Here is a 24,560-nt window from a genome sequence, read left to right on the forward strand (position 1 = left end):
AGTGTAGCAATAATGAAACTCACAACCTTCCTCTAGTTATTAAACGCTTCCTCCCCCCACCTCTCATGATCCCAATTCTACCTTGCAAACCTGGTTAGACCAGAAGATACACAGCGCGACAGATGGGAACTGGAAACACAGGGAATCCAGGACAGATAAACTCCCCAGGACCAGCGGTGAGAGTGGCGATACAGGGAGGGAAGTGGGTGTAGAAATGGGAAACCGATCACAAGCATCTACATATAACTTCCCCCCTGGGAGATGGGCAACAGAAAATTGGGTGAAGGGAAACGCCGCGCAGTGTAAGATAAGAGAAAATAATAATTTATAAATTATTAAGGGTTCATGAAGTAAGAGGAGCAGGGTGAGAGGGGGAGAGGGGAAAGGGGAAATGAGCTGATTCCAGGAACCCAAGCGGAAAGCAAATTTTGAGGATGATGAAGGCAAGGAATGTATAAGTGTGCTTTACACAATTGGTGTATGTATGGATTGTGATGAGTTGTATGAGCCCCAATAAAATGATTTTAAAAAAGAAAAAGAAAGAAATGTCTATAAATGAATGAAGGCAACATATGTACAAAATGCCTGATGCAATCAATATGGATTGCAACAAAAGGTGTAAGAGTCTCCAATAAAAGATTTTTAATAAAAATGTATATATAATAAATATTTTCCTACCTTATATAAATGATTAATAAGAATAAAATTAAGCAGCCTGGGTTTTTTATAGGAAAAAATAATGATAAAAGAACAAATGAGAGATTCAGCAGGAAGCAATGGATAGGAAAATATTATAAGGAAAGTTTTCTCTTATATGGAATGTACATTCTCTTACATGACAACAATCAGAATATGCCGTAAGAACCTCAGACATTATACAAGAATAAAATAGAGGAAAACATTCCCAACCCTTCAATAAAATGCTATATGCTTTCGATGATTTTCACAAAAGGTCAAATTCTTTAACAAAATATTTTGTTCATTCAAATTTTTAATTATGCATAAATTTAGGTCTACTTGCATTACATCTCATAAAAAGGCATAAGAATTGTTTTTGCTCTATCTAAAACTAAATAGAAGAAAGTGAAGGTGAAAAAATAGCTTTCGTGAATGTTGCTTTGAAATACAAATGGCATTGTCCTAAGAAATTATAATGATTTAATTTTTAAAAATCATTTTATTAGGGGCACATACAACTCTTATCACAATCCATACATACATCAGTTGTGTAAAGCACATCCGTACATTCATTGCCCTCATCATTCTCAAAACATTTGCTCTCCACTTAAGGCCCTGGCGTCATGTCCTCATTTTTCTCCGCCCTCCCTGTTCCACCCTCACTCATGAACCCTTGATAATTTGTCAGATCTTACATATTTTGTCTCCCTTCACCCACTTTTCCGTGTCCATCCCACAGGGAGGAAGTTATACGTAGATCCTTGTAACTGAGGTCTCAGAGCAGTTGGGTGTGATGCAGGGGAAGCTCTGGAAGCAGCTGCAGACACTGCGGGAGTTGGCAGTCCAACAGTGAGGGTCACTGCATCCGTGGGTACCAGAAAACTGGCTGGGGTTGCTTATTCCCATAGATGCTACCCCTGCCTTGAAGAGAACCATGACAGAGGCCTGTAGACATGTGTCAGTGAAAGATGAGTCCTTCACTGTTTCCTCTTCCCACAAACTTTTGAGGAGAGCCTGCAGGGCAGTGGCTCGGCTCCCTGCCACATGTCACCTGCCCTTCCCCACAGACACACCCTCGCCAGCCCCAACTCCCCCTGCCCTGGGTTTGCTTCTTGAATCCAGAGGAGCAGCCTGGGCAAAGACCAGGAAGAACCTTGTCCTTCAGGCAGCCCCTTTGATTGGGTCCCTTGACCTGCAAAGTGTGGACACATGCACACTAACTGTTGGGGGTCTCAGGCTGTCACCACAGGGGCCAGGATCTGAAGAGGATCCTGGCACTGCAGGGCTTCCTGAAGGAAGCCAAGGACATGCAGAGCTGGGTGAGCAGCCAGCAGCAGGTGGGCAGAGGAGAGAGGACTATGAGCACACCCTAGTGTGGAAGGGGCTAGGGGCAAGGAAGGTGCCCTGGAGCCGAATGAAGACGCGTAGTGGAGGGGGGCTGCATGCACAAGGGGCTGATGGGGAACATCAGTCTGGGCTGAGGACAGCTGTGGCTTCCTATTCCCCTCTCTGCATAGAGGGTCAAGTCCTGTGGCTGTCCAGTCCTGCCCTGCCCAGTCACTGACTGAGGTGTCTCACAGCCCACCAGCCAGGGCCCCTGTGTTACCTCTCCTCTCTTCTCAGCTCCTCTTAACTAAGTTTGCAATATTTCTGCACCACGTGAAGATGGGTGACCACCAGGGGGCAGCCTGCCCCACTAGCGGAGAGCCTGCTGGAGTGGCGGCCCTGCACTGTCCCCAGGGCCCAGCAGTGGTGACAGGACCAACAGTGAGTACCAGCAGCCTGGAGCATGGGTGAGTTTGGGGGGAGGTGCTGGGCATGGGATAAAGAGGCTTCCAGGGAGAACCTTGCTGTGCTGCGGCTCTGCAAACCACTGTCTCTAGAGAGGGCCCGAGTTCAGGGAACCCAGGGCAGCCCCTGCTGTCTGCGGCCTGTGGAGGAGGCAAAGCTGGGTCGGTGGATCAGGGAGCCTGGTCACAAAGCCCACTTTGTAGGGTCACTTTCCCAAGCCACGGGCTCCCTGCACCTGCAGGGGCGTTCTGGGAAGAGTTGAGCTGGGCTGAGGATGCCCTGCACAGCCCAACGCTGACCCAGGTCACAGTACAAGCTACTGCGTTTCCAGCCCAGATGGAGCTTAGGCGAGATCCCGATTTGCCCATGATCCTAGCCCAGAGGCTGGCCCAGAGTCTCAGGGGCCCGGCATTTGCTGCGTGCAAGAACCATGGAGGGGTGCAGCTTCTACCTTTGAAGGGTGTGCAGTCTCCTCCAAACACACAGCAAGCCTGGGTGGCACACAACGTGGCTACCTGCCGTTTGCCGGGCTTTAGAATGACCCCACCTGCTGACTCATGGGGATCCTCCAGAGGGTGTGCAAGTCAGTAAATCTTTCCAGGAGCAGGGAACCTCTTATTTCTCCTGAGGGGCAGTTAGTGGGACTGAACCAGGCAACAGCCCAACGTTTCCCAAGCAGGCCTCCTGGAGCATCCTTAGAGCAAGGGGTAAACTGCTAGTGATAATGGGCTCCTGGGAGGAGAGTTTGCAGAAAGGCCTGAAGCGCTGAGCAAGATCTCAGGACGGTGGCCCTCTGGGAGCTTAGGACAAGTTCTAAACCCAGCCAGGAAGCTGAAGGGCTGACCAGACAGAAGCTGAGGGGGAGGAATGAGCATGCCGGGATAACTGCTGACCCCCGCCTGGGGGCAGGGCTGCCTGGTTGGAGCTGTGGGAGCTAAAACAGGCCAGACCCCACCTGCTATGGGATGCTGAGGCCACCCTCAAAGTTCACAGCCAACTGTCTCACGTGCTCGTCCGTATCCAGGTGGGTGCCTGGGGGAGAGGGTAGCTTCTGCAAGTGCTGCTACCCCATGCCCAGAATCCAACCATGCTGTCTCAGGAGAAAGCCACAAACCTCCCAGATGCTGTGTCCCACTGGGTGGAGGCCCCCTTGAGGAGACATGGATCGCACCAATAAATCACACAATCTGCTTCTGACGCCTTGAGGCCTCCTCACCCCCCACTGTCATCACCCCAGTGCCGCTTCCCACTCTGGACTAGAGTGCATAGGTATTAGCAAGAGATAAAACACACGACACATGGAACCCAGGAACAGGAATGGGAATAGAGATACCAAAAGGGTAGGGGAAGGGGGGTCGAAGATGGGAGGAAGGGGAACCGATAGCAATGAATGACATACAACCACACACCCCTCGCAGGGAGAGGAACAACAGAAACCTGAGGATAAAAGAGACAATGGTCTATGTGAGATATGAAAATAATAACAATCTATAATCTATCAAGTAACCACGAGTGGGGGAGGTGAAAAAAAAAGGGAGCTGATGCCAAGGGCTCAATAGAAAGTAAATGTCTAGAAAAGAATGATGGCAATATACGTATGACTATGTCAGATACAATTGGTGTATGGATTGTAACAAGAGCTGTAAGAGCCCCCAATAAAATAAATAAATTTAAATTTAAATTAAAAAAAAACACACCAAAAATCTCCATCTGCACAGTGAGGCAGTGAAGGGACAAGAGTCCCGAGTCCCTCGGCTCTCACACAAGGCCACCAAAGGCTACCTCTAAGTGGGGGTCTGGCAAAGTTGTGGATGGGTGGGCAAAGCTATCAAGCGGCCCATGAGGGACTTCGCTGGCCCTGGAGAACTGGGTGGGAAGGAGGGGTGGCGGCAGAGCTGAGGCCAAGTAGACACTTGGTAAGGCTGTGGGATTAAGCGGCAGAGACATGGAGGTTTGGACATGAGTGGTGGTGGACTCAGGCCAGCTGTGACGCTGCCTCGGTACCAGGTCCCCTCACCCCATGCTCTCCCGTGCTCTCCCAGGCTCCAGGTGCAAGACTATGCCTCCTGGGCAGCCAGTGTGCAGTGAGATTTGCAGGTGGTGGAGGAGACCCAAGACCCCGGCAGTGGAGCCCAAAGCCTCAGTGTCCACCAAGAGCTGCGGGCCAAGCTGGAGGCCCAGAAGGAGCTGCACCAGTGCGCCACCCAGCGGGGACAGCAGGTGCTCCAGGCTACAGGGCCGTCCGCCGTGGAGGTCGGCTCCCTTTTCTGGCCCTGCCCCAGCCCACTGGACCACCGCACACTGGCCCCACAGGGACAAGCACCTTTCTTTTCTATTTTTTTAATCATTTTATTGGGGGCTCGTGCAATTCTTATCACAATTCATACATACATGCATTGTGTCAAGAACATATGTACAGGCTCTTCCTCTAACTGTAGCGGCCTGAGGTGACCTGCTAAAATGGTCCGCTACTCATTTGACCCAGAAAACCCTACAAAATCCTGCAAATACAGAGGGTCGAATCTCTGGGTCCACTTCAAAAACACCCGTGAAACTGCCCAGGCCATCAAAGGAATGCACATCTGGAAAGCCACCAAATACTTGAAAGACGTCACTCTGCAGAAGCAGTGTGTGCCTTTCTGACGGGACAATGATGGTGTTGGTAGATGTGCCCAGGCCAAACAGTGGGGTGGGACCCAGAGTTGGTAGCCCAAAAAGAGTGCTGAATGTTTGGTTCACATGCTTAAAAATGCAGAAAGTCATGCTGAACTTAAGGGTTTAGATGTGGATTCTCAGGTCATCGAGCACATCCAGGTGAACAAAGCCCCCAAGATGCACCACCGGACTTACAGAGCTCTTGGCTAGATTAATCCACACAGGAGCTCCCCCGGCCACATTGAAATGATCCTGACTGAGAAGGAACAAATCGTTCCCAAGCCAGAAGAGGAGGTTGCACTGAAGAAAAAGATTTCCCAGAAGAAACTGAAGAAGCAAAAACTCATGGCTTGGGAATAAATTAAGCTTAAATAATAAAAGGTTTTTTTTTTTTTTAAAAAGAACATATGTACATTTGTTGCCATCATCATTCTCAAAACATTTGCCTTCTACTTGAACCCTTAATATCTGCTGTTCATTTTACCCCTCCCTCCCCACTCCCCCCTACCTCACGAAACGTACATTATTCATAAATTAATATTATTTTGTCATATGTTGCACTGTCCAAAGTCTCCCCCTTCCTTCTTCTCTGCTGTCCCTCCCTCAGGGAGGAGGCTATTTGTAGATTCTTGTAATAAATTTCCCCTTTCCACCCCACATTCTCTCCACCCTCCAGGCATCGCCACTCTCACCACTGGTCCTGAAGGAGTTATCTGTCCTGCGTTCCCTGTGTTTCCAGTTCCTATCTGTACCTCTGTACACCCTCTTATCTAGCCAGATTTGTAAGTTAGAATTGGGATCATGAGAGTGGTGGGAGGAAGCATTTTAGAACTAGAGGAAAGTTATATGTTTCATCGTAGCTACCCTGTACCCTGACTGGCTTATCTCCTCCCCACAACCCTTCAGTAAATGGTGTCCGGTTGGCTACCAATGGGCTTTGAGTCTCCACTCTGCACTCACCCACATTTTCAATGATATGATTTTTTGTTCCATGATTCTTGATACCTCATGATCCCTTCGACAGTTCGTGGTCACACAGGCTGGTGTGTTTCTTCCATGTGGGCTTTGTTGCTTCTGAACTAGGTGGCCACTTGTTTATCTTTGAGCCTTAAAGATCCCAGATGCTATATCTTTTGACAGCCAGGCACCATCAGCTTTCTTCACCACATTTGCTTATGCACACCTTTGTCTTCACTGATTGTATCAGGAAGGTGGGCACCCACTGATACGATTTTTAGTTCTTTGATGTCTGATAACTGGTCCCTTCTACACCTCGTGGTCAGCCAGGCTGGTGCTCTTCTTCCATGTGGGCTTTGATACTTCTCAGCTAGATGGCCGCTTATTTATCTTCAAGCCTTTTAACATCCGAGACGCTATATCTTTTGACAGCCGGGCACCGTCAACTTCCTTCACCACATTTGCTTATGCACACATTTTTCTTCAGCAATCGTGTCGGGAAGGTGTGAATCCTGGAATGCCAATTTAATAGAACAACGTGCTCTTGCATTGAGTAAGTGCTTGAGTGGAGGCCCAATGTCCATCTGCTGCCTTAGTACTAAACCTATAAATTTATGCACATAGATCTGTTTCCCTACACTCATATAAATATATTTACATATGTACATTCCAGTCTTTGGACCTCTATAAATACCCTTTGTCACCTAGTTCTCTCCTCTATTTCCTTTTACTTTCCTCTTGTCCCACTATCATGCTCAGCCTTCATTTGGGTTTCAGTAATTTCTCTCGGTTACCTTGCCCTTGCTGAATCCCTACCAGACCACTCACACCCTCCTTGCTACTGATTTTGGATAACTTATTGCTCCCCTGTCCCTGGGTTGGTCAGCACTACCCCTTTGCCCCCTTCTCTCCCACTCCCCTATTCCCACGGAACTGTTGGTCCCCTTGTTTTCTCCTCCAAACTATTCATGCAGTCTATCGTATCTAGATAGGTCTGTAGAGATAATAATATGCACCAAAAATCAAGTCATTGCAAGATAGGCAATGAGTGAGAACACAGCAATGACAACAAAACGGAAACCAATTACCCCTAGAAGAATAAATTAATTTTGGAAGGCAAATGCTTTGAAAATGATGAGGGCAAAGAATGTACAGATGTGCTTTATACAACTGATGTAAGTATGGATTGTGATAAGAGTTGTATGAGTCCCTAATAAAATGCTTTTTTAAGACTAAAATAAAAGAAAAAAATTTTAAAGAAAGAAAAACCTATACATAGATGTAGGTCTGATTTTTAATCTCTAGGCGTGTCCTTCAGTCAGGTCCAATGGGGTACCATGCTTTGGCCCCATAGTCTGTCCTTTGTACTACCTCAGGGGCTCCCTGCTCTGCTCCCACGGTTGCTCTGCCACACACTTTTAGTGGTTTGCCTCAGTGCCATAGGATCAGTCTGGGCCAGTTCTAACCCTGAGTCTCCAGTGTTTTCCCCCTTAGGGCCCTGGGTCATCAATGGACGGTGTGTCTCGTGGTGGGATAAGTCACATTGTCCACTCTGTCCATTGGCTGTTCAGAGCTGGGATATCATCCTCCAGGCCTGGTGGGCCATGTTGTGCCCCACTCTCTCTTCCTCTCCCTTCTTTGCTCCCATTTGCTCTGATCAAACATGCCCCTCTCTCCTAGATGCAGCTTCAGTGCTGTCCTCTGAAGTAAATTCTTCTGGGGGCAGGGGCAGTTGTCCACATAGCTGGTATGGGAGCCCAGCCCTCAGGCCCCTCCACTGGCTCCCCACTCCGTGCGGGCACACTGCATTCTTCTGGCACTGGCTTTATATCTGGTCCCTCTTTCCCTGTGGAAACACAAACAATACCCTCCCCTTGGGTGGGACAGTCAGGCACCTTTTCTCTGGAGCTTCCCTCAGCACCACCTTCGGTTGTGTCCATGCCCATGCCCAGGTCCAGGAAAGGCTATGCGCCCTGCAGTATGCTTGGGAGCAGGTCTTTCAGGCCTGGGAACGGAAGCAAGGGAGACGGCAGGCCATGCACCACAAGCAGCTCTTCCTCAGACAGTGTGGCATCTGGACAAGATCCTGCAGGCCCAGGAGACAACTCCCCTTACCACACACAGACACACGGACCCCAGGACCCCCAGTCCTCCTGTAGTACCACCCCAATCCCCCTTGCTTCCTGGATCACTGGCTGCTATTCTCATACGGAGCTAGATAGTGTGTCTTCCCAAGTGGCCAAGGGGACACCTGAGCCTCAGGTCACTCAGGGCCATCTCCTCCCCACACCTGGCCCCGGCCAGCCAAGCCCTACATGGTTTGATTGGAAATTGATGGGGCTCCTCCCCACCTCGTCAGAAGTTGGGATGTTCCTAACGGCCCCCAGGTTGGAGTGCTCTTCTTCCTCAGGTTCCTTCCCCTCCTGCTCAGCACCCACCTCCCCACCCCAAGCCGCAGGCCCCTTGATGCACCCCCAGAGAGCCCAGGCTGTAAACCAAGGTTTTGGCAGATGTTCCTGTCTAGGGTTCCCTTTGAACCACCATCTGTGCCCCTTATCCCCCCCCCCACCTCTGTGTCACCTCCATGGCTGCCCCAGGTCTCCCAGGAAGCCAGTGCCCTGGAGGGCTCTGTGGAAGAGGTGAAGCGGCTGATCCAGAAGCATGGCTCCTTCCAGAGGTGCTAAGCACACAGGACAGGGAGGTGATGGCCGGGACGGTCATGGGCGTGACCCTGACAAGGCCGGGGTATCCAGACTGTTGGGGCACACCGGTGAGGTGTGTATGCACACCGAACCTGTGCTGGTTGGTGAGGGATTACCAAGGAGCCAGGGGCTCCAATCCAGGTCTGGTGACCAAGCCGAGGTGCCAATGCACCCAGAAGCGCATGGGGATGGGTTAGGCCACACTCTGGGGACCACTGAGGGCATTTGGATCTTCCCATATCACATGGCCCCTGCTTCCTTCTTCCCAGGAGCCTGGCCCACCCTCAACTGCAGAGCTGAGGGGAGGCCCCCGGGACTTATAGTGAGGGCTATGGGCTGTGAGCCAGCCCCAGCAGGGGTACACTCAGTACTCAGGGCTGGGTCCATCTCCCACCTCCCTCTACGCAGGAGGCTGCGCTGAGAGAGCAGGCCAGGGTGCTGCCAGGCCCCTGGGATCAGGGCCTGCTGGGCACGATACGAGAGTGGCCGGCTTGAGTGGAAGCCCTGGGAGAAGGTCAGCTACACAAGCTTCACATCTCTCTGATTACTGCCGGCTTTCTCAGGGCTGCTAGCCAGATCAGAGGGCACCCCACCTGAACCCCATTTTACCTTTACAAGTGACCTACAGCCCCACTAGGGGCCAAGGGGCGGCCTGCGGTGGAACGGGATGTGGAGAGTTTAATGGTTTTTCCAGGGGCAAAGCTAGGACTGGAGCCCATGGCCCTTGATTCTCAGACCCGTGTGGACACCTGTCTACCTGATGGGCAGAGTAGACAGGGCCCCAGTGGTGGGTGAGGGGCACCCTCCACATGAGAACCCAACCATGGCCCCTGCCCAGCCACTTCCTAGATCTGAAGACTGATGGGCCTGGGCCCTGTCATCTTGGGTGAAAGAAAAATTATTGTGCTGTTCCTGAGCCTGGTCAGCATTTCACTCCTTGGCACAGCCCGAGGGGGAGACGGGGTCACCGCTTGGGGCCAAGGCAGTATGAACATCAGGGCACTCATGTCCCCACCATCATACAAGATGGTGACTGGATCCAGGGGTGGGGCCAGCAGCTGGAATAGCCTGTCCTCCTTGGGGACCAAAAAGAGAAGCTGATGCGGTTTCAGAAACACCTGGCCTATGAGACAGAGACCCCATGGAAGGGAGGCAGGAAGGGAAATGACAGGAAGGCCTGGGACCCCTGCTAGGTACTTGTTTTCCATCCAGCAGCCTTGTCCCCAAAACCCGCAGTGTCACTGTGCAGACACTAATCAGACTCTGTCACCTGCCCGAGGCCAAGGCCAAGACCAGCCAGGAAGAAAGGATCGAAGAGAACCCTGGGCAGAAGGGCAGAGGCCAAGCCTGTAATGTGCCCGTCCTCCACAGGGTGCCCTTGCTAGAGTCCTGGACCTTGGGAAGGCTCTGGAGAGCATGGAGAGGCTGCTGCACAGACACGAGGCCTTGGAGCAGGAGATGGGCCTCCTCCAAGTTCAGGGGCAGGTATGCCACTGGGTCTAGCATCGGGGCCAGGCCAGGGGACCTCTTCTGTGGGACCCTGCGAGGAAGAGCTGAGCCAGTACACTCCCATGCCAGGGGACTCTTGAGCACAACCTGATCCCCTTCCTCAGCCTCCGGACATCCCCCATATCCCGGAGCAGAAGGCAGCCCTCCTCTGCCAGAGAAGCCTGGGGTCAGCCCGCAGCCTCGGCCACAGGTGCCAACAGTTTATGGACAGCTGGCAACAGCTCCAGAACAGAGCCCAGAAGTGGTATGGACACCCTTTGGGTCCATTTCTTCACTCCTGCCCCCCTTCAGCAATCAAGTCCCATGCATCTCCTTGACTCCTTGTTTTAGGGTACAAAAGAGACCTTCAGGACAAACAATGTAAAGAAAACATCGATCAAGTCTTAAAAGAGACCACGACCACACAATGACCCAGACACATCATCCGTGAAACAAATCCAGGGAGACTCATATGTGTGTAAGAAAGAGGTCTACTGGCGATATCTAAAACAGATGGAAATAGAGTTACCATATGACCCAGCAACTCCCCACCCCCCTTACTGGGCAAGAAACAAACCAAGGTCAGACACTGTGCTCCAATGTTCATTGTGGCACTGTTCACAATTGCAAGGAATTGGAAACAACCCAAATTTCCATCACCTGACAATTGGATTAAAAAGCTGGGGTACCTCTACCAGCGGGGATCAACGATGTAATATCACACCGGATGTTCTTGGCACCCCAGCATGGCTCTCTGGGCTTCCTGCCTCGGAAGCACAGCAGCCGGCACGGTGGGAAGGTGAAGAGCTTCCCCAAGGATGACGCCTCCAAGCTGGTCCACCTGACGGCCTTCCTGGGCTACAAGGCCGGCATGACCCACATTGTGCACGAGGTCGACAGACCAGCCTCCAAGGTGATCACGAAGGAAGTGGTGGAGGCCGTGACCATCGTGGAGACCCCTCCCATGGTGGTGGTGGGCATCGTGGGCTATGTGGAGACACCTCGCGGCCTCCGGACCTTCAAGACGGTCTTTGCGGAACACATCAGTGACGACGAGTGCAAGCGGCGGTTCTACAAGAACTGGCACTAGTCGAAGAAGAAGGCTTTTACCAAGTACTGCAAGAAGTGGCAGGATGACAAGGGTAAGAAGCAGCTCGAGAAAAACTTTAGCAGCATGAAGAAGTCCTGCCCGGTAATGCGCGCCATCACCCACACTCAGACGCGCCTGCTCCCCCTGCGCCAGGAGAAGGCACACCTGATGGAGATGCAGGTGAACGGGGGCTCCGTGGCTGAGAAGCTGGACTGGGCCCGAGAGAAGCTGGTGCCAGTGAACCAGGTGTTCGCGCAGGATGAAATGGTCGACATCACGGTGGTGACCAAGGGCAAAGGCTACAAAGGGGTCACCAGTCGTTGGCACACCAAGAAGCTGCCCCGAAAGACCCACCGAGGGTTGCGCAAGGTGGCTTGTATCGGGGCCTGGCATCCTACCCGTGTGGCCTTCTCGATGGCCCGCGCTGGGCAGAAAGGCTACCACCACTGCACAGAGATCAACAAGAAAATCTATAAGATTGGCCAGGGCTACCTCGTCAAGGACGGCAAGCTTATCAAGAACAACGCCTCCACCGACTATGATCTCTCTAACAAGAGCATCAACCCCCTGGGCGACTTTGTCCACTACGGGGAAGTGATCAATGACTTTGTCATGCGAAAGGGCGGCATGGTGGGCACCAAGAAGCGAGTGCTCACTCTGCACAAGTCCCTGCTGGTGCAGACCAATCGCCGTGCCCTGGAGAAGATCGACCTCAAGTTCATCGACACCACCTCCAAGTTGGGCCATGGCCGTTTCCAGACCGTGGAAGAGAAAAAAGCTTTCATGGGACCACTCAAGAAAGACTGGATTGCCAAGGAGGAAGGCGCATAACAGATGGTACAGCTGGTGGGATCAGAATAAAGACTTCTTTTTCAGTGGGGGGAAAAAAACTGTGGTACATACATACAATGGAGTACTACGCATCGCTAAAAAGTAGTGATGAACGTATGAAGCACATCACTGCATGGGAAGAACTGCAGGAAAACATGCTAAGCGAAGTAAACCAAGCACAAAAGGACAAGCACACACTGTGTCCACGGATGTAAGCTTTAAAAAAATGAAAAAGGGACATAGGGGAAAAGCTACTGTATGAACATTCCTGGGGTGAGGACCAGGTAATATGGCAGGGACCAGACCAAATTCAGGGATACACATGGTAGACAGATAAAAAGAGGCGGGGAAAGGAAAAGTAATAATAATAACAAATAAATGGGTAGCAGGGACACAGGGCACTAACCCGCCCAAGGGTGCCACCGTGAACCCCCTATATCTCCGATCTGCCTGCCTCTGTGCCTTTGCCTGTGCTCAACTTTTCTGTACTTGGCTCGGTCCTACACCTGTTCTTTTGTGTCTGGCTTATGTCATTACCAGCAGCCCTGGTGGCGTAGTGGTTACAAATTGGACTGTGATCTGTAAGACCTGCAGTTCAAGTCCACCAGCTGCGCCTTGTGAGAAAGATGAAGCTTTCTATGTCTGTAAAAGAGTTACCATCCCCATACCCGTGGGGGCAGTTCCACTCTGCCCTTTAGGGTCACCATGAGACAGAGTTGACTGGATGGCAGTGAGTTGGGAATTTTATTTATTTCATTCCCAGCATGTCTTTTCAAGGTTCATTTGTGACCTGACATTTATCCCCCTATTTTAATGAAAGGACACCACTCCATTCTAGAACTCGAACTCACTGACTTGGTCCATCCATCTGTCCATGGACTCAAAGGCGGCTTCCACCATTGGCTGTCGTAACTATAATGCAGTGATGTCCATAATTTAAAAGAAAACGTTTTGACATGATGTTTTTAGGGGACACTGTGAGACCAGAGCATTTGTCCCTGCTGGTGAAGGGACTGGAGGTCAATCCTTTTATTTCCTTCTTTTTTAAGTGTCTCTATTCCCATCTACAAAAGATGGGCCCCAATCAGGACTGTATATGGTTTCTCTCCTTGAAACAAAAAAATCCATTGTTGTGCCCATTACATAGAGGGGGGAACGAAGCTTACAAGCTAGTGCCCAGAACCAACACCCACAAGGCTGGTGGCTGGAGGAGGTCTGTGTGCCCACTGTGGCTGCAGGAGGGACAGAGGGGCCTGCAGGAGGGCCACTGGGCCTCAGAGACGTTCCAGGCGAGGCTACAGGAATTGCAGCAGCTCTGGGGCGAGCTGAGGGCCAACTGTAGGAGGAAAGAGACCACGCTCCGGGAGGCCTGCAAGGTGGGACTGTGCACGCCCTGGGCCAGGTTGGATGGGACCCCAGGTTGCCCAGTGCCCACTGCTCACCCCACGTCCTGTCCCAGGCCCTGCATACGGGGGAGCATCTGGGAGCTGGAGAGCTGGCTGCATCCTGTGGAAGGGGAGCTGCGAGTCCCTGGCAGTGGATAGGACCGTCCTGGGGTTGATGAGCTCCAACTGGGGGCAAACAAGACTCGTTTCAAACACCAGCTCTGTCTCTTCTAAGGGCCCGTGTACAACTTCGACAACACAACATTGGGTCCTGCTTGGTCCCCATTAGCATCTGGGAGGAAGGCTATTTATTACAGGGAATCCTACCTTTGTCCCTTGGTGTTAATTGCAGACTCACTGGGTGACGGATTGTATCTGACACGCACCACGTTTGCCGCAGCAAACACCAACACTTTGTCAAACTCCGTTTGGTATTGCTCCATCCCTCCATTATTCTCCCTAATGACAAAAATAATTAACACATTCATATAAAAGCACAGGATGAGGAAAGCTTTAATTTATGCATCTAGTTCAGGGTCATCCCTCTTATCAATATATGACAATCTAATGAGGCTTAATTAAAAAGTAGCAGTGAAGCAATTTAGGAAACTGAGGGATTGTCATGAGTCCTGGTTGTGACAGCATGTTTTGTGCACCAAGGAAGATAACAGATTTGTCTTCTGTGGTATCTCATATCCATCATCCCCAAACTACCTGCTCTTAGGGGTAGAGAGAGAGAGCTTGTCTTTGAAAAAAGTGCCTGGGTTTGGTAGCTGCTCACAGGATGGCAGGTGTAATGTATTATGAGAACTTAACAAGGCTCTGAGAAGATGGCTATTGGAAGGTCTGGCTGGAGGGCAAGGTCATGGCCCTGAAGGATTCAGGATCCAGAAGTCAAGTCAGAACTGGATGCCAGAGACTTTCTCAATCCAGCCCTCTTTGCCCCTCCCCTAAGGCCAATACATTTCTAAGGGTTATGGATTCTACTTCAGAATCTTTCTCAAACCCAGGGCCCTCTTCACCATTATTGTCTAGACCTGGTCACCTTTTGCCTTATAAATAAAAATATGGGTTTATTGTAAGTCTGGGTCTGTTAGGTTTCTCGGGTGGGAAATGTCTCGGTCCTTGGCTACACACTGGAAAGAAATTCACACCAAAGCCTGGTTGGTAATCCGAGTGGGTTTATATACATGAGAGAAGAAGGTTCCGGCGTTACACTAAACTGAACACGGGCACCCTCATGACACTGCACACCCAGCCCTGCTGAGTGGAAGGCAGAGAAGCAGCTGAAGGGAAGGGGGGGTGGTCTCCAGATTCCAGCCTTTTAAGGGCTTTCAGCCGGGAGGCGTCAATTAAGCTCTCTTGGCTTGGGCTTAGCCCACATTGGCTTCCAACCTCCCGTAGGGGGCCCCCTAAGCATGGAGAGGTACAACCCCTTGTCTTGCTACCTAACCTGTCTACATTCCTGCATGGCTACATTGAGATGGAACTAGCCCCTTTAGACAGCCTGTGTGGTTCACCAGGAGACACGGGCCCCTGTGTTCCCTGTGACCACCTTAAACCTTAAACTACTGTTGGAGTTTATATTACCTATGTGGGTCTGTGGGCATGGGACGTTTCCATGCCAGAGACCTGAAGTTACACAAATAGGCATCCAGAATAGAACTCATACAGGCTCTAATAAGATGCTCAGGTGCTTCTCGCTAGGATGAGAATTTAACGAAGTGTGTGAGCAATTCAGATCTTGTAAGGGAGAACAGGTCAGTAGGGTATCCAGAGAAGAGAACAAAGGTCAGGGGAAAGGGAGGGGCCCACAGACATCTGTGCTCTGTGTTTGGCCACAAGACAAGAAACCGGGTCTCCTTGCCAAAGAAAGCAGAACAGCAAGTCCCTCAGAACTACGACATTTTTAAACATGACCTATACAACACTCAGCTCTGGGAGGCACCTTGGAAAACCATAAAAGCCCTAAAAGAGGGGCAAGGAGGAAGCCCAAGTCTTTGATTTTCCCTGCTATGCTTTCAGTGTTGAAATGTCTGTGCACGGAGCCTTTGAAATTTCAGAATCAGAGAGTGGATTCACAAGCCAAGCTCCTGCTTTATTCTTCAATGCATTTTGGCCCAGCTTCTCCTTGGTGAGACATGTAACAGAAATTCTGGACTTAGGAGCCACTTGGTCCTTGGACACTAGGAGATTTCAGTGGAATCTGAAACAGGGCTCTAACCACCAGCTGGACTGTCCTAGGAAGCCCAAGTATTCAGTCTCCCAAATACAAACCTCCCGTTGCTCTTCATCTGCCTCCACTTTGTTCAGCTTTAGTTGTCCGTGGAAGCGTTTGGCACCCATCTGATGCTTCGGAACCCAGAAAGGAGGAAAGGTAAAACTGGGATTCAAATGAAACAGACTTAAGCAGAACCATAGCCAAGATGTGCCCAGGGCTCCTCGCAGCATTTGTCACCTTCATTTCCCTCTTCGGACTCAGACGTGGCAAGGTTCAGAAACAAGCTTTATCAGAAAGAACAGCTGTGAACCCAGCCTGCTTCCAAGAGAGAAAAAGCCCTTTACACATGAGTTCCTGAGGTCAGCCCAGCCCTGTGCATCCCGACCCCTCCCAGAGTCCCTGGCTCTCTGGCGAAGCATTAAAGCAAGTGGAAGCAGAGATTTGCTCAGAATAAAAAATCATTTTTTCACAATAGCACGGCACGTTCTGGATGGCAATCACGGCTGCACAAACCATATCCGTCCTCCAGCCATAATGTTGGCGCCTCAGTGTCCACGCACATACATTGTGTGGGAGACTCAGAGCCTATTCCATTTGTGGTCAATTGTTTCCTCCCTCTCCATACTTTGCACTTAGGAGACATGCTCTCTGGAGGTGGTTGAGGCTTGTGTTGTCACCAATAATCATGTCCTATGCCTTCCTTTACAGTCACTAATTTGATGTGTTCACTCAAAGAAATGCCAATAATATGAGGTTTCAGAGGAGAGCTCCTAGAGCTCCCCCAGACAACAAGGAGGCCGAGTGTCACCGTCATTATCCTGAGCTGGGAGGGGGCACTAGTGTTCCAGAAGCTGGGAATTTGTCACTGCCTGCCCACCGCACAGACAGAGCAGGTGCTGGTTATAATTGCTTCTAGATGTCCTGCCATGCTGAGTTGAAAGTCAAACCCGTAAACGCTGCCCGACTACAATAAAACTGGAGTACACAGACATTTCTGCATCATTGCTGGGTGAAAATATACTGAGTGGAGTTGGATGAGATGGCAGCAAGTGCCTAAGGAGGGGATGCTGTGGGAACACCAACAAGATGACTGTCAGTCGCCATTTCCTCCTCTCGTCTGCTTCCCCCCCCCCTATCTTTCAGGACCAAAAGACATGACAAATATGTAAGGAAACAAATTTGTTCATTTTTAGAGGAGTCTCCCACCCCACCCCACCCCACCGCACCCCCATCCACCTCTGGCCTCTTTGAGCAAGTCAGTAGAACTTTTTTTTTTAAACCTGGCTTCTACTATGGCAATTTCCGGAGTTGCTATGTGGCTGTGTTTAAAAGTCGCCTTTGGGATCCAGAGCACAATCCTTGTCACAAAGGCATTCTCCCAGTCCCAAATAGCAATTCGACCTCATTTCAGAAGGTTGTTCTTGTTTCTGTAGACCCAGAAAGGAGTTCAAGCTGTTGATCTTGACCGTGGTTGTCGAGTCAGCCTCTCATGGGCACCACATGGGAAGCGGAGCAAACTATGCCAGTCTGTGCTATCACCAGGGCTGGGAGGGGAAGCCAACCGTGGCGGGCCATAAGTTGATGTGTGGATGGAGATAATCAGGTCTTTCGTCCTTATTCTATTTCAGTCTGGAAACATCACTGAAGCCTGCTCAGTGTCATAGCAATACACAAACTTTCACTGACAGTCTGGGGCATATTGGCTGCAAATCGAACCCGGGTCTTCCCGGTGAAAGACGATGAGAGATCTACCACTGAAGCACCGTGGCCCTCACCTCAAACCAGGGCAGTCATTTCCCACAAATCTACCAGCGTTCAAACCAGACCACAATGCAGGATGACTGAGATTGCCACCAGAATCTGATACTGATGCAGAAAAAAACCTAACTACCATTTTATACTACCCACTCATACCGGCCCAATAGGACAAAGAACTGCCCCTTTGGGGTTTTGAAACTTTAAATCCTTACAGTAGCGGTTCTCCACCTGTGGGTCGTGACCCCTCTGGGTATCAATTAACCCTTTCACAGGGGTCAACCAATTCATAACAATAGCAAAATTACAGTTATGAAGTAGCAATGAAAATAATTTTATGGTTGCAGGTGTCCACAACATGAACTGTATTAAAGGGTGGGGGCATTATGAAGGTTGAGAACCACTGCCTTACAGAAATAGACAACCTCATATTTCTCCCACGGACGGGCTAGTCACTTCAAACCCCCGACCTTGCGATTAGCAGCTTAATGCACAGTCCACTACACCACCTGGGCTCCTAATGCTACAATAAAAGATACTATTGTTAGATTTCTCCTGGGAGAGATATACCTCAGGCCTTGGCTTCGAGCGAGAAAGAATTCACTTCGAAGCCTGGATTGTGATCCAAGTGAGTTTCTTGAGAGAAGAAGTTTCAGGTTTACACAGGCACCTCAGGGCCCCTCACGGGGCACAGCCTACCTAGAAGCTGCTGGAGAGAAAGTCACTCAGTGGGTTCCAGGATCCTGCCTTTTTTCTTTTTTAAAAAATCGTTTTATTAGGGGCTCATTCAACTCTTATCACAATCCATATATACATCAATTGTGTAAAGCACATTTGTACATTCATTGCCCTCGTTATTCTCAAAACATTTGCTCTCCACTTAAGCCCCTGGCATCAAGTCCTCATTTTTCCCCTCCCTCCCCGCTCCCCCATCCATCAAGAAACCTTGATAATTTGTGAGTGGTGATACTGAGAGGGTTGTGGGAGGGTGGATTGGAAAGGGGGAACTGATTACAAGTATCTACATGTGACCTCCTCCCTGGGGTACGGACAACAGAAAAGTGGGCAAAGGGAGACATCGGAGCGGTCAAGATCCTGCCTTTTCAATTCCTCCATAGGGAGGCATGGTTGACGGTCATGGTCAACCCCAATGGCTGGATTGAATTCACCTGGCCCAGATGGGCCAATCCAGGTGTAATGCCCACCTAGGTGTACCACCCCTTCCTGGCCGGAAGTTTGAACCTGAGCATATGTAATGGATGACCCAGTCCCTATGCTAAACCACCTAATAGTACTTGCAAGATGCCAAGCACCGTTCTAAGCTTTTTGTGAATAATAATTCAATTATTCCACTTAACAAGCCTATGTTTGGACTCTATTCTGGCCTCATTTTACAGATGAAAAATCAGTGGCACAGGATGATAAAGTCATGAGCCTAGGACCACACAGTGAGGAAGTGGGAAGGAGAGATTTGGACCCAGGCAGCAGAGCCCATGCCTTGGGTGCCTACAGCTGCCATGTAGGACACAGAAAAGCATGGAGCAGACTCGGCATAAGACATTAGGGAGTTGGGAAGACTGTAGCATGAATGTATGTGCTATGACTTCATGAGAGTAGCTGCTACTCAGATCCAGAAGAGAACACAAGCCTTTTGCAAAAATTATGTTTGCCAAGAGAGGGTGGAAAACTGCATCTTGTGCGAAATCCCCCCAACCTGCACATGTGCATAGCTATTTCAGAAGGTTCCAAACAATGTGTGCTGTGCGGGAAACCAAAATGGGCTCAGGGGGAGCTGGTCTGTGGGTTATGTTAGCCAGAAAGTGAGCAGTTTGAACTCACCAGCCACCACTCCAAGGGAGATAGAGGATGCTTTCTGCTCCCATGGACTTACAGTCTTCGAAGTGGCAGGGAGCATTTCCATGCGTCCTATGATTAGGATCTCGGAGGGTGAGGGTGGAGTTGGTTGAGACCTGTCTTCAGGGCATTTCCCAGAAGGGCTTCCTGCAGTGGCTCTGCCTTCAGGAATGTCTGATGACCTTGAGGGCAGCAAAGTCCTAAACACACTCAACCTTCCTAATACAGCTCCTCTTGTGGTGATGCCCCCCTCCCCCAACCATTTAATGATTTTCTTGCTACATCATCACTGTAATTTTGCTACAGTTATGAATTGGGTGAGCCCTGTGAAAGGGTCATATGACTCCCAAAGGGGTCGCAACCCACAGGTTGAGAACCACTGCACTAAGTGTTCCCCTCCCAGGCAGCCCTACCAGTGTCTGGTGTGCATAGTTCTGTGAGGTGAGAGAAATGGACTTAGTGTCTGCTTCTGGTGACAATTGATGTGGGTGGTCTTTCTCCCTATGTCAAATCCCTCTGGAGCCATTTGTCACCACAACAGAGGGAGCCATGCACAAAAAAGCAAGAAGAGGATGCAGCACAGCAGGACAGCAAGCAGAACAATGATTGAATAAGCACAATTCACTTCAATCATGAATCGGGTGCCCTTGAGATGTGAGGAAGACCCCAGTCTAGTGACATTAGATCAGGTTTAGGGATTGAGTGAAGGGACCCCTCTTGGCTCCCCTCAGCCCCTATTTTGCTTTCCCATTGACCCTGACCCTTGCATCGTGATTGGTCCTTATTCCAGCATGATGGTTGGTTTCATAACCACGGCATATGGGAATGTGTTAGTCGATAGGTTTTACAGGCACAGCCTCTGGAATGGGTAAGTGAGGAGGCAATTTGGGCTCGCGCATGCAGACCTCTAGTTGTCCTTGACATGACTGGTAGAATGGATCATGTGAAGTGATTTGAGATCGGCGTTGAGATCTGATAGGTCATGCAGACTTCTAGCTGTTCCTGGCAGTACCCTATTTTAAGGAAACGGAATGTTTGGCGTTTAAGTTGTATTTGAGCTTAAATTTTGAGCAATAGGCTGTGGCTCACAGTGAGAGTCTATGTGGAGACACTAAATCCATTTTGAGGGGCCACCGATTCAGCCGCTATAGAGTTCTTTCCTACTGCTGACTGGCAGTGGAAAGCTTGTCCCTCAGGCAGTGTGTTTGCGTCCACTCCCAGGGCCAGACTCAACGATATATGGTAGTGTGCACATCCCAATGAAGGTCCCGCTCATGCTCTCACAGGCCCTTCTGAAACTCCATGAATTGATGTGTCTTCAGTCACAATTTTGTGACAAAGTCGTTTGTTTTCTATGTCTTATTTAAGTTTTCAGGAGCCCAGGTGGTAATGCTGGATACTGTTGGATTATTAAGAGCAAGGTCGCTAGTTCAAGCCACTAGTCATTCCACAGGAAAAAGATTAGGTTAATGCTTCCTGTAAAGGTAGCAACTTCAGGATCCCTACACAGAGTCACTATGAGTCAGAGTCAGCAGGACAGTATGGGTGTCATTTTATTTAAGTAACTGTGGCTGTGGGTCCTTCTACACCATTGTGGCCTTATGCAGATGCTCTCCTTCATCCAGAACAGCAGTTTGTGCCTTTTTCTTGTGTAAAACTTAGCAAAGGAGTTCCTAATAAAATATAGTTGAATTGGGAGTCTTTTCCCCCAAAAAACAAAGTAAATACATAAATAGAAATGAGACTATGGTGCTAATAACCAGTTGGAGAGTTGAGAGAGCTGAACTCTCAATCCTGATAGAAACCCATTGTGACTGAGCACTTGCTCAAGGTCATCCACAGCCTATGAGGTTGAGCCTATATGTTGGGGAGTAATTGTGTACATAAAGTTAACAATTTATCTTTCTAAAGATTCTGTCTAAAACTTACTTTAAATAATAAGTTTTCCCCTGGGCTAGGTAAAGTTCAGGAGGTTTAACCCCCTAGTATCCACCCCCTCTCAGCATTCATCATGTTAGGCCAGAGGAGGCAAATAACACCCACTACCCAGGGAGCACTACTTCCAAAAGCACATTGCCTGTGCTGGGGCAGAGGGGAGGTACCCGGATCAGAATAGCTGACAGAGTGGAACCAGAGAGCTCAGGCCCCAGCTTCCCGAGGGAGCAGCTGTGATGGTTCACTTCTGGATGAATATGTTTAAGCAAAGGCCAAGGGCATGACTTGGGCAGCACGAAAAGCAGATGTGCAGAGGTTGTTCACTGCATTCCAGAAGTTCACACACTCTCCGGAGGCTCCTTGGATCAATGGCAGGAAGTCATTGGTGGCTACCACCTTCAATCCCAAAAGGTCACTGCCGTCCAGTGAATTCCAACCACAGTGACCCTATATGGAGTGTTCAAGACTGTATATCTTCATGGGAGCCAGCAGTCTCATTTTCCCCCTTGGGACAGGGAGCTAGCAGCCCGTTTTGCCACCATGGCTCCTTCCTCTCTAATTCTGGATCCAGTCCTTCCGAATATCCTGCCCTGCCCTTGTCTGTGCTTCTTAAATGTGTTCCACGCTGCTTATGTTAGTCTGGGTGCATTCGAGAAACAAATCCACAGAAACACGTATGTATAAGAGAGTTGTATGTAAAGGGTGAGTGCACATCAAGAAAACATGCTCGCATGTGCTTATACACCCGCTTTGTCTTCAGCGATCATGTCGGTGTAGGCTGGTGTGCTTTTTCCATGTGGGCTTTGTTGTTTCTTAGCTAGATGGCCCCCTGTTTATCTTCCAGCCTTTAAGACCCCAGACGCTATATCCTTTGATAGCCGGGCACCATGGTGCTTAACTACTACACCACCAGGGTTCATTAGCATGTGACTTATCTCCTGTCATTCACACTAGATACTCAAAATAGCAGGAGACCAGGTTTCTACTTTGTGGCCACACCAGATACTGACAGAACCAACAACAGAGACACAGTTAAAAATCTTGACTATCATTTGCATATTATATGCCAGGAATCCCTAGGAAGTGTCTTGGAATGGTTCTACTCTGGTTCAAATTTCACACACCCTCCCAGTTTCCATACTGACTCTGCCAAAATCCTAGTAATTGATTTGCACCGCCTATCAACTTGGAGAAAACACCCTATGCCAGATATAGAAGTGGTCATACTTTGTACCCAGAAAAACTGTTCAGTGTTTTGAGGGCGGCTCAGCAAACAAAATGGGCACAGTGATTAAGCATTCAGCTGCTAACACAACGGTCAACTCTGTAGTGCTTCTGAAAGAGAAGGATATGGTAGTTGACCCCCTAAAAAAGTTACAAACTTGGAAACCCTACGGATATTTGTATAGGGTCGCTTTGGGTTCCAATTGAGATGATTGTCATAGGTTGGGTTTGGTTTAACCCGTCTTACTGAGGAGAATCCTTCTTTACACGCGATCAGTTACTTTAGAGGAAAAAGACATGCCTGTCCCAGAACAATCCAAGACTGGTAAAGGCAACACCCACAAAGACACTCCCTCTGCCTGCCTAACTCTAAAATGCTGCCCATAAAACACTCTGCCTGGTAATATCTGGGCAGCACACTGGGGAGGTGCAGCAAATGTGTGTTGAATGTATGAGGCCATTTCATTGTTTGGCTGCACGATCAGGGTGTCTGTCATAAAGCCGATCTCTTTGACTCCACTTCTCAGCAGAGATGAACACAAGCTTCCCGTTTTGTTCTCGGCAATGTCCTTGTCAAATAAACGTTCCTTGTAGATCAGTAACTTGCCACAGAGCAAAAGATATGGGAAGAGGATCATCTTTCTCCTGGCTATGAAATAGAATGGCAAGCCCCTCCCTTCAACACACACACACACACGCACGCACGCACACACACGCGCGCACACACACCCCTGCCTTACAACTACATTCAGTTGATTAGCAAACAAAGCTCTACAACCCAACTATGTGTTTTTCTTCTCCAGAGGAATGACAGACTTATATACCCTGCATTGTCTTTTTTTTAATGGAATTGCCCCAGTTCTCCTCACCTTTCCTTAGATAGTGCAGTGAACTATTAGATGACTTCAGATATTGAAAACTAGTATTGATTTCCAGTTTGTGTCACCTTTGGCTTTGAGCAACCTCCACTTCTCTAGTAAGCTTTCCATTGCTTTGGGGAAATTTTCTCTCTCTGAATTTATTATGTGAGGGGGGTAGGGTAATAATCAATGTGCCTATGGAGGACTATCCTTCATGACCTAAACTCATTAAGGGGCAGTGCCTGATGGAGCATCAGGTTGGAGGAAGGCTTATTAACAACCTGCATTATACAGATGACACAATTATGCTGAAAATGAGAAGGACTTGATTCACTTGCTGATGAAGATGAAGGATTAAAGCCTTCAGTTTGGATTATGACTCAAGGTAAAAAAGCCCAGACCCTCACAACTGGTCCTATTGATAACATCATGATAAATGAAGGAAAGATTGAAATTGTCAAGGATTTTGCCTTGCTTGAATCCACAATCAATTTTCATGGAAGCAGCAGAGAAGAGAACAAATGACACATTTCACTAGTCAAATCTGCTACACGAGACCTCTTTAAAGTGTTGAAAAGCAAGAGATTACTTTGAGGACTGGGGCGGGTTGACCTAGGCCATGATATTTTCAACTGTCTCATATTCATGTGAAAGTTGAACACTGAATAAGGAAGACCAAAGAAGAATAGATATATTTGATTAGTAGTGATGTAAAAGAGTAATGAATGTACCATGGACTGCCAAAAGAACAAACCCATCTAACTTGGATGAAGTACACCCAGAATGTTCCTCAGGGCAAGGATAAGGAGACGTCGCCTTAACTTTGACATGTTGTCCGGAGTGATCAGTCCCTGGAGCAGGACATCGTGTTCTGGAAAGTAGAGGGGCAATGAAAAAGAGGAAGGCCCTCAACAAATGGGATTGACACAGTGGCTGCAACAATGGGCTCAAACTTAAGAACAACTGTGAGAATGGTACAGGACCGGGCAGTGTATGATTATGTTGTATGTATGGTCACAATGAATCCAAACCCTCCCTATGACACTGAACAACAACAACAACAACCTGACTGAATCCTCTGGGAGGACTCTTGAATGTGAGAAAAATGGAACGAAGCCAGAGGAAGGATTGGAG

This window comes from Tenrec ecaudatus, chromosome 1 (genome assembly GCF_050624435.1).
Source record: "Tenrec ecaudatus isolate mTenEca1 chromosome 1, mTenEca1.hap1, whole genome shotgun sequence".
NCBI classification, from domain to species: Eukaryota; Metazoa; Chordata; class Mammalia; order Afrosoricida; family Tenrecidae; genus Tenrec; species Tenrec ecaudatus.